The following is a 12,745-nucleotide window of genomic DNA, read 5'->3' on the forward strand; positions in this document are numbered from 1 at the left end:
TTCTTCTTTATCTACCATTTCTTTTCATCAATTCTTTTGCTTTTCAATAATAATAATACCTCATTTTAGGGTACATTAAACAGACAATTGATAAAGTTTACGTTATTTTGAGCTTTGGTTAGGAAACTAATGAAATAGGAATTTGTACTGTTGCAGACTGGAGAGCAAATGAAGGGCATGGCTCAGGGTGCTGTGGAAAGTGTGAAGAACACACTTGGAATGAATGAGAAGAAATGAAATCAAAGGATTGATGAGATCATTTGGTTATGAAATGAGATGCAGCTTTAATAAATACAAATTTTGTTGCTTTTTTTTGGTAATTTAGGGATGACTGATGGTATGGCAACATGGTAATGATGTGGACTAAGACGATTCAAGAATGGTCCCACAACTCACAAGCGAAAGATAGAAATAGTTTAAGTGATTTACACCTTGAAGTAGAGTGTGTAAATACTGGATGTATACATAGAGAAATAAATTTAAAACACAACTATTTGGGAATAAAAAATTTAAAGAAATCTATTGTCAGAGATCTAGCACTTTTAAGTTTTAACTTTCTTACTAGATCTAGCAACTAATTAATCTAAATTATGCTAGATACTTAAATTAAAAGTTAAAATAAATTAGCTTAAACTATGCTAGACACTTACATTGTTTGTTGATAAAATAAGCAACTAATATATAGTTTAATTAACAAACTATTTCATTATTTGAATATCCAATGTGTTCAATAATTGTGTGAATATTACTTTATTATTTTTTCATTATTTGAATATAATTTTATTTTTATTTATTATTTTAATATAATTTAATTATTTATTTTTTATTGTTTGGATATAATTTGATCACTTGCTATTTTTTTTTTTAAGATGTCAAATGAAGTGAATGATATGATTTTGGATTCTACAACTAATCAAACACAATTGGCCTCTAAACTTCCTGCATATGATGAGGTAACAAAAAGTGCAACTGTAAATTCCAAAGTGATGAGACGAGCATCTAAGCCATGGTCAGAGGTATGGGACCACTTTACTAAATTTCTTAATGAGAAAGGTAATCGTAAAGCTAGGTGTAATTATTGTGACAGAGAATTTTTTGCTGATCCTAAAAAGAATGGAACCACCGCTTTAAAGAATCACATGAATTCTTGTAAAAAGGTTCCTCGTGTTAGTGGGGATGATGGTACTCAAACAGAATTGGTGTTGCCGTCAGGAGGAGTGGAATCTTTAGGCACTTAGAAATTTAATCAAGATGCTGTTAGAAAAGTTATAGCTAAAATGATCATTCTGAATGAGTTGCCATTTAGATTTATGGAGTCGAAAGGATTTAGCATTGCATGTTAGTTGCATGTCCTAGATTTCGTGTACCATCACGATGGACAGTTGCTAGGGATTGCTATCAGCTTTATATTGATGAAAAGACTCATTTGAAGCAATTCATGAAATCATCTTTAACAAGAGTATCTCTTACCACTGATACATGGACCTCATTACAAATGATCAATTATATGTGTCTTACGGCTCACTTCATAGACAAAGATTGGAAACTAAATGAAAAGATATTAAATTTTTGTCTCATTTTTAGTCACAAAGGTGAAGCTATTGGTGAGGCGATTGAAAAATGTTTACGTGATTGGGGGATTGATAAGATTTTTACTGTTACAATTGATAATGCTAGTTCTAATGATGTTACAATTGCATATTTGAGGAAAAAATTTAACAATGCTAGAACTAGTATTTTGGGAGGCAAATATCTTCATTTGAGATGCATTGCACATATTGTTAATCTTATTGTTTGTGATGGATTTAAGGAAATGAATGAAACAATTGCTCGTGTTAGAGGGGCAATAAGATATGTGAGACAATCACCTTTCAGGTTAGCTAAGTTTAAAGAGTGTATTGTGAATGAACATATTCAAAGTAAAAGTTTATTGTGTTTGGATGTTAGCACTAGATGGAATTCTACTTATTTGATGTTGGATGCAGCTCATAAGTTTGAAAGGGCATTTGATGCATTTGATGATGTTGATCCTTATTATAGAAGTGAGCTTTTGATGGGAGATGGGGTACCCGATCAAAATGATTGGGCAATTGTTAGAAAGTTTTACCTTTTCTTGCAACAATTTTATGATCTCACCGTGAAAGTTTCAGGTACTTCTTACATCACATCTAATACTTTTCTTGATGATATATGTGATGTTTATTCCACTTTGCGAGAATGGCAATTAAATCCTGATGTTGAGTTGAATGCAATGGCGAAGAGAATGAAGGATAAATATGATAAGTATTGGGGAAATATAGAGAACATGAATATGTTGGTTTATATTGCTTCTTTTCTTGATCCTTCAAAAAAATTTCCTTTTGTTGAATATTGCTTCATGAAAATTTATTCTTCTTATGAAGCTTCATTGATGATTAAAAAAGTACAATAAGCAATAGAAAACTTATTTAATGAATACAAAAGAATGTTTGAACCTCAGTCTGAGCAAGTTGGTGAAAGTAGTCAAGTGAGCCAAATGTCACAGCCCACTGATGATGAAAGTGGAAATGGAACGACAAAAAAAAAGGAAAGCTTTAAGTCCAAGTACAAGAGGTATAGGATTGAACATGGCAAAGATGAACATAAATCAGAATTGGCTAAATATTTGAGTGAGGAGCCTGACGATGATGATAGTGATGACTTTGATGTTTTAATTTGGTGGAAACTTAATAGCCATAGGTTTCCTATCCTTTCCCATCTAGCTCGTGATGTGTTAGCAATTCCTATATCCACAGTTGCTTCTGAATCTGCTTTTAACACTGGTGGTCGTGTGCTTGATGCATATAGGAGCTCTTTAACTCCTAAAATTGTGCAAGCCCTTATTTGTGCTCAAGATTGGTTACGTAGATCTTCTAATCTTGATTCATTTCAACCTGAAGATGATTTGATACAGCTTGACAAAATGGATTTAAGTAATATTTTATTTATACTATCATTTATTTTTTAAGGATTATTATTTTTTATTTTTTTATTTGTTTAAAGCTTACTTTTGTTATTTTTGGTTTATATATTTTTAGATTTGTCAAAAATTGCCTTAGATCCAGTAATTGATTAAAACAAAGGTGCATGTACCTTTTGAAATAATTTCATTATTAATTTCTATGAATATTTACATTTAAAAAATATTTATTGTATTAATTGACAACTAATTAAAATTTTAATCTTTTTAACATTTTAGGAAAAAATGAAGAATGTGCACCAAAGTTATGGGGTTCATGTATGAAGAATGCTGTTAGAACTTGGAATATCCTTTAATTAGCTTGTTTTATGTTTTTTTATGAACTTTTATATCAATTTGTCAACTCGGAGTGTTCTTGTCTTGTTTAATGTTTTGTATGAGTTGTTAGCTCAATTTGTCAACTTAAAATGTCTTTTATGTTTTGCACCAAAGTTATGAGATGCATATTTGCTTGATTTGCTTTTTTAAGTTGGCTTGTTGATCCTTGAAAACTTGTTTATGTGTTGAAATGACAATTATTATGTATTGATGGCTTTGTTGGTTATTTGATATATGTTAAAGTAATACTTTTTAAAACTTATTATTTAATTTATTTTGATTAAATAAGTTTAAATGAGTATTTATTTGTCTTTTTTCTTGTAAAATATTGTAGAAATTATTAAATTCTTTAGTGATTTAGTTTAAATGGTATGTCAATTTGAGTTTTATTATATTGAATTTGTAGCTAAATAATTATTCAAAATAAGAGAAAAAATGATGAAAAATCCGGTTATTTAATCGAAATAACTGAATCGAACCGATTTTTGATCGGTTCGGTTAAATCGGTTAGTTAAAATTTTGTTGGTCGGTTTGGTTACTGATAAAATAAAATCAGTTAATTCGGTTATTGATTTTTTCAGACCGAATTAACCAAATTAACCGACTGCACACCCCTAGTAAACATAACAAAAATTATTTGACAAAACTAAGATAAGTACTTTTTTATCATATTTGTTAGTTCTTATGATGGTTTTCGGTTATCTTTTCCTAAGTTGAAAACGTAAATCGTCTAAGTTGCATATTCAATGAAAACCAACTACCTATGACCTTTGAATAAATAGTATCGATTCCATGTAATAATGTAATGCTTTTAAAATTATCAAATATGTATAAACCAATGTAAAGTAATTAACAAAATAAACAATGAACAAATAAACAAGATTATAAGGTACAAGAAACTATTACGACTCTATTTCCATTACACATGCCAAAATAAATGCATGCTTAGGGACATGCCGACAGTAGTAAATATACAACTTGGGTTAATAAATCTATAGATATTAGTCATCTGTCTCTTCTTCACACATTTGTAATGAGGCTACACAATATATGCAAATCAATTATAATATTGATATACATTATATATGAATCAATATATATTATATATATTTAAATGAATATATAAGCTAATCTCATATACACTAATATTTTTGTAACTGATATTTCTACCATCGAACAAAATCTAGTAATCTTCTCCTCCCCAATCCACAAAGTTGATAGATAATTAAATAGTCCACCCTTAATTTCCACATTTATTAGCGATCCACCTACTAATCTTTGTTGCGCATAATTGAAAAGTGCATGCATACTAATTTCCATAGGTAGATTTTGGATAATCTCAATCTTGAAAATTTGTTACATACAAAATTTAAGTGTATTCATATAAAATCAAATCACAATTATCAAATAATTCAATTAATTAGTTCAGAACATGTATTATCGGAAAAGAAGATTAGTGAAAAGCTTTATCCATGAATTTATTTCCTATATTATTGGTAATGGATTGGCTCATTGTGTTAGTTGTCATAGCTAATAATTGTGCTCTAATTTACCAATTCGTTCATCTTGTTGAGCTATTATGGATAAATATTTAGTAGTCTTGGATGTGCGAGGTTTAAGTTTTGTTTTGAAATAATTTGTTGGACAAACAAAGCTCCCAAAACCCCTAACACGCTAAGTTTTTTTTTTTTAACCAAAAGCTAAGGTCAACATATCTACACCAGCACCAATTTCACTTTCACTGGATATGCATCTCATAACTATGTTGTTCTAAAACACAAAATACTTACGTAAATAAATATGATAATTAACATGCATAAAAAAAAATAGCAAACGAGATATAAATACGATATGCACTTACCATCTTTTTAACCATTTCTTCAGCTACTTCATTAGTATAATTTTCAATTTTTTATGCATGTGTTTTTTTTCCAAATATCCCATATTGATATTTTATTGCTTGAGCTGGATGTTTTCTGAAACCATATGAAAATATAAGTTTGCAACTTAAAAGTAATAGAATTTTAAATTCCTAAAATCATGTGTATAACACACAATAAAAAACTTATAAGTTCATATTTCACATTTGCATACCCTTTTCTTAATACTCAATGGTTATACTTTTTTTGGGCTCTTATTTGCTGTTGGACTTCTTTTATTTTTTGCAAAAAATAAATTCAAGAACACATAATAAAATCCCAACTTCAATAATTTTCTAAAAAAAAATTGTTATGCATACACTAAATTCATTTGATAGTTGAATTGAAACAAACTTCATCCATTCTACATCACTAATTATATCTGAATATATTATTAGAGGATGAGCCAACAACAATTTAGAATTGTTAGCATTAGGTAATAGATATTTATGAGTTAATCTGCCTTTAAAGTCTCTGAATTTCTGCCTAACAAATTACAATACAACCTTTTTATACTTTAGTGGGATGTCAAAACATTCTTACAAAGAATAAATTAAAACATTTGAACAAGGCAGTGTAATTACATTCCATAAGCACTAGATATCAATAATCAATAACTTTAATTTGATTAATATAACTTACCACAATCGATTCTCATATATGATCATTTTTCTCTGTTGGAACATTCTTTCAACTATTATAGTTAATGGATATTGTCTCTCAGACAAGACATCCAATATGGCTAACCATCTTCGACACACCGTTTAAGATAGGTTGGCCATAGACATTGAACTTAACATATATTTTCTTCTTGGTTGCTTGAAGCAACTTAGATCATCTCCTAACTTTTTTTTTTCGAACATGTTGTGTCAATCAAATGTTCTTCTTTATGTTCAGTTTAGGTAGACATGTATTTATTTATTTCATAACATAATAACATTTCATCACGACAGTGACAGAATGGAATAAATATGGAATAAATAAGAACATTTCATACAAATAAATATAAAATGGAATAAGAGCATTTCTTAACATAAGAAAATCAATTGACACATCATAACATAACATAAGGTAATGATTTATTACCTGAAATGAGGACGATAGCAATGATGGCTATAAGATGACAATGATGGCAACGAACACGGCAACAATGACGACAAATCGATTTAAAGTTTAAGGAAATCGTTTTGTAAGATACTGGTATTTTGAGTTTGGAAAAAAATAAATTTATAAAGAAAAATAAATACTACATTTATCATTCTATTGACACATCATAACATAACATAAGGTAATAATTTTTTTACTTGAAATGATGGTGATAGCAACAAAGGCAACAACAGTCATGAATTGACACTGTAGGATTTAAGGTTTAAGGAAATCAATTTGTGAGATATTGGTTTTTTGAGTTTGGGAAAAAATAAATTTATAAAGAAAAGTAAATATTTCATATATCATTCCATTGACACATCATAACATAACATAAAGCAATAATTTGTTACCTGAAACGATGATGACACCAGCAATGAAAGCAACAATAATGAATTGATGCCATAAGGTTTAAGGTTTAAGGAAATTGATTTGTGAAAGACTGGCATTCTGAGCTTGGACAAAAAATTTGTAAAGAAAAGTAAATACTATGTTTATCATTCCATAAATGTAATGCTTGTAAATTTTTTTTCAATCAAACACTACATTTTTAAAAGAGGAAATGTTGTCTTTAAAGAAAAGTAAAAACTATGTTTATTGTTCAATAAATGTTGTGCTTGTAAAATTTTTTTTTTCATTCAAACATTACTTTTTAAATATAAGTATACATCATTTTTAAAGAAAAGTAAAACATACTTATTCCATAAACGTAATGCATGTAAAAATTATTTTTTTTCATTCAAACGTTACATGTTTAAAAAAAGACATGTTGTTTTAATCAAAGACCACGTTTGTAAATGTATAAGCATTATGCCTATATAATAAAGTCAAAGACTATGTTTCCTTCTCTAAAAACATCGTCTTTAATTAAGCGACAATGTTTAGTAAACAAAAATGTAGTGTTTGTAACTTTTTTAAAAACCAAGCATAGTGGTTGGTTATTTTTCAAAGATTACATTTATTGTCATAAAAATCTTTGACATATTATACAACAAAAACACAGTCTTTAACTTTATATTTGACTTTTTTTTTTAAATCAAATATTGCATTTATATTTAAAAAATATAGGGGTCGCTTTGTAACGTTTCTATTTTCTGTTTTTTTTTTCGAATTTTTTTTAAATTGAAAACAAAAACATGTTTGGTAGATTGTTTTTGTCTTTTGTTTTTTAAAATTGAAAAAAGTTTTGGAAAGTTTTGGAAATTTTTGAAAACAAAAAAATTGTCTTTTCAGTTTTTTGAAAACAACTTGGCACTATTACCACAAGCATTATTCATAAAAATTACAATTAATCCACTATAGTAACGCTACAATTATTATATTTATAAAATAATATTTGTACTATATAAATAATAATATATTATATTGTTATATTTATTAATATATTATAAATAATATTATATTAATAAATAATATAATATATTAATTAATAAATATTATTATATTATTATATTATTAATAACAACCATAATCTAAAAGTTTTAACTACTTTCTCTTGCATGTTTTTGTTTTCACATTTCTAAAACAAAAACATTCTATCTAAATATGTTTTCAAATTCAATAAATTGAAAATAAAACAAAACAAAATTTTCAAAAGCATAAAATATAAACCAAAAAATAATACCAAACAACCAAGTAGCCTTTGACTTTATTATATATATATATATATATATATTATTCATAATATACCATCTTATTTAACATTAAAAATGAAAAAAAAAATTTATTTTTGTTTTTTAATGGTTGTCATAGGTTTAATTTTAATAACATAATTGGTAGTTGAAATGTTTGTCATGTGTTATTAGATGTCACATAACAATTTTTAAAACCATCCACATGTCAACATTTTAAGCCGTCTACATAAGATTTTTTTTCCATTTTTGCCAAAAGCTTTGGCTTTTATATATTTATATAAGATTGGTAGTTTTAAACCCGTGCAATACACGAAAATATATTTATATATCAATAAATCTTACATAAATATAAATTTTTTTAAATGATAATATAAGCTATGAAGTTTATGAACAACCCATAACTTATATAATCATTTTTATTTAAATTCATATATTTTAATATAATAAAATTAATTAATTATATATTGAATATACTTATGCAATTATCATCAACTCTAAAGAAAACTTAACCTATAATTTATTAAATCCAAATAATCTCTAAATAAAAGATAATAATGTTTTCGATTTTAAAAAATTAAAAATTTCATCTTGAAAATCAATTTCGTATACAAACTTTTTTTTTCATGTGAGATTATTCCATAAGTTGTTGTTAAGGCAAAAATACAACAATTGATTCTCTAGTATTTTTTGCTATATTTGAAGCATGTGTCATTTTACTTGATGAGCTAATAGATTTCACAAATGAAGGTGAAAAGATAGATAAAATAACAATCCGTAATTTGATGACTGTTAAGTTATAATCTAGATTATATAACTTTATAAAAACAGAATCATTATAATAAACTTATACATATCTTTTTCAATAATTTTTGACATTCAAGCTTAGGATCAAAATTATACACTTTATTCACTATAAGTTTGGTACTACTTGTCTTAAGATTATATTTGGTTTTTCTCATATCGAACACACAAATTTTAGCTCTAATATCTTCAAATATCTCTTCGATTTTATAATCTTCATTTTCCTAAATCATAAGTATAAATATATCATTCAATTAATTTGAATATTAAATAATATTAAAATAATTTTTAACTCAATACCTTAATAGATATTTTAAAAAGATCGTCAATATCTCTATTAATTAAATCCTTAGCTTTTGTATTGAACTGTATGAACATTGCTCTTTCAAAATTATCATATGCCTTAATATTCAACTTGTACTTACCAAAAAATGCAAAATTCTACAATTATAAATATAATATAATAATTTAAAATACTTTTATTATCATCATGGAATAATAATTTTTATATGTATCAAATATAAAAAATATAAATACTAATTACTTTAGAGTTGGATTAAAGGACATCAACATTATAGGAATAACATTAACATTTCCTATCAATTTCAGATAGTTTTTTGTTATACCCATATGACATATAATACCAACAAAAAATGGTATTAACTTTCATGATAATGACTCTGGTGAAAGACTTTCCCTGTATATACCCATTTATTTTTAAATAAATAATCAACAAAAAATATTAAAAAAAAAGCTAATATCATAGTTAAATAAATATAAAATATAAGTATAAAAAGAGAATAACATTTGAGCAGCACAGACCAAAAAACGATGCAAAGTAAAAATTATAGAGAAAATTAAAGTAAAGTTGAGTAGTGATCAAAAGATATAAAATTAATGAAAAGTGGTTAAAGATGCATAATGCTTAACCTAGAGCTATTTATACAAAATTTGTGTTTTGAGTTAATTAATAAGATAATTTTAAATTATGAAAGTTAATATTGAAATAATAGAAATTGTGAGTGAATAATGGTCTAAAAATGACAAGTTGATTGATATTAAAACATTTTATTCAGCCATTAACATTTAGAGATTCTTTAATTTAGAACAATAAAACAAATTAAATTGTTTGTATTTAATAATGGCAATAAAATAAAATAAATTTTAATTAAATACACGTGTATTAATATCTAGATTTTAAAATTATAAAATGTTACAAATGAAATTTAAATGCATTAATATTTTATCAAATGAAATCAAACATGCATTAATAGTTTACCAAATGAAATAAAATGAAATCATATTTAATGAAATATGAATCTATCAATCAAATATAAATTAATAAAATATTTTATTCCATTAATTTAATTATGGAGAATTTAATTTGAAATATTTGCTTTCTATATTTACACATGAAATACATCAATTACTCAAATGGATACTAGATTTAATCAAATATAAATGTATCAAATAATTGATTAAAGAGTCAATTATTTTATAATTGTAATTATAGTATTTATTAAATTATTAATTATATATTGATTGATTTAATTTGTCAAATTAAGAAATTTTTAAAATTTTAATACTTTTATTATGAATTGAATTGAGAATGATTTAAAGTTAATAATAAAAACATAAATATAGTCAATTAATAAGATAATTTTAAATTATGAAAGTTAATATCAAAATAATAAAAATTGTGAGTAAATAATGGTTTAACAATGGCAAGTTAATTGATATTAAAATATTTTATTTTGTCATTAACATTTAGAGATCTCTTAATTTAGAACAATAAAACAAATTAAATTTATTGTATTTAATAATGGTAATAAAACAAATTAAATTTTAATTAAATCAATGCACATTAATATTAAATAATAAAATTATAAAACGTTACAATTGATAACAAAATGAAATTAACGTGTTTTAATATTTTATCAAATAAAATCAAATGAAACCATATTTAATGAAATATAAATGTATCAATCAAATATAAATTAATAAAATATTTTATTCCATTAATTTAATTGTGGAGACTTAATTTGATATATTTGCTTTATATATTTACACATGAAATGCATCAATTACTCAAATGGATACCATATTTAATCAAATATAAATGTAACAAATAATTAATTAGAGAATCAATTATTTTATAATCGTAATTGTACTATTTATTAATTTATTAATTATATATTGATTTTAAATTAATAAATTTTTCATATTTTAATATTTATAATATGAATTGAATTGAGAGTGATTTAAAATCAATAATAAAAATATAAATATAATCAATTTAGTTTTTTGAATTATTTTATATATTTGCACATGAAATACATCAATTACTGAATATTATATTTTATCAAATATAAATGTATCAAATAATTGATTAGAGAATTAACTATTTTATAATTGTAATTGTAGTATTTATTAATTTATTAATTATATATTAATTGATTTAATTTGTCAAATTAAAAAATTAAAAAAATTAATACTTTTAATATGAATTGAATTGAGAAGTAAATTAAAACTGTAAATAAAAATAAGTGAAGAGAAGAATAGTCTCTTTCATTACTCATTACAAATCGAATGCTTAATAATCAAATAAAAAATTAATAAAAGTAGACTTTTAATCATTTTTTTGGCAAATTGAATAATGAATTTATCAAAGAGATAGAAACACATAAGTGCCAAATATTAATAATAAATCAAAAAATCATTCAAAGAGGTCTATAAAAAAAATTAAACTTTTGATAAAAAAAATTCATCATCATTCACATTCTTTTTTAACATTATAAATTTTTGTTTTGATATGAAAACCTTGCAACTGCAAAATTGAGAAAAGATTACTTATCAATTAATTTTCATAGTAAAATATTTAAGAATACTAAACCAAAACTAAAATAAAAAGCAAAAAATCAAATAATCATAATTAAGATTAATCTAATAATTCTAACTTGAATAATCAAGGAAAATATATTTGCAAAAATATAATACTAAATAAAAAAAATAAAAGAACATGTAAAAAAAAAATAATAATACTCACAGAGTTATAATCTTATAACACCCTTTTAGAGCTTATTATAAAATGTAGAAAATTGGTGTAAAATATCAAAAAGTCATACCATTATTTAAACCATGAATCAAGGGTAAAAAAGAATAAAAAAATATAAATTAAAATTTTTTGACAACGGTTGTTATATGTATCAACTTATCATATCTCCATTATATATATAGACAATATATATATTAAAAAATGTGAATCTCAATGATTGAGCTATCAATAAATTATATATTATTATGAAAAATTTTTTTATCTCCTTAATTACATATTATTATAGAGTTTAAATTTTAAATATATAATTTGACCTATCAATTTTTTTTTTGTAATCAAATACCCAAAATTAAAGTAATGTAACTATAAAAAGTTTTAGAGAATTCAAAGCAAAATTAAAGATATTGAATGCATGGCCAATAAGACTTTTATTGTAAAAAATAATAAAAAAAAAGAAATATTCATACTTAAAGATTAAAAGAAAAACTAAAATTAAAGCTATTGAACAATATTTTTTGGACGATAATTGAAAAAATATTAAAGATTAAATTAGTTTGTAATTTTAATTTTGAAATTTGAATTGTTGATTATGATCAAAATACGTGACATCATTTGACACTATTTATGTGTACAAAGTTACTTTACATATATAGACTTATTTCGTTTTTTTTTTTCAAGTTAATATATTGAAATTAACTTTTTTGTGTGTGTAAATATACATATACATATACATATATATATATATATATATTAGATTGTTCTAACAAATTAATATGTTTATATAATCATAAATAAAGATTAGTAAATATGCAAAATTATTCATGATTAATTAACTTCTATTTAATTTTTATTTTTTAAATTAAGATTCAAATTA

The sequence above is a fragment of the Durio zibethinus genome, chromosome 2 (assembly GCF_047325235.1).
Source record: "Durio zibethinus cultivar Kanyao isolate XHJ-2024 chromosome 2, ASM4732523v1, whole genome shotgun sequence".
In the NCBI taxonomy this organism is placed as follows: Eukaryota; Viridiplantae; Streptophyta; class Magnoliopsida; order Malvales; family Malvaceae; genus Durio; species Durio zibethinus.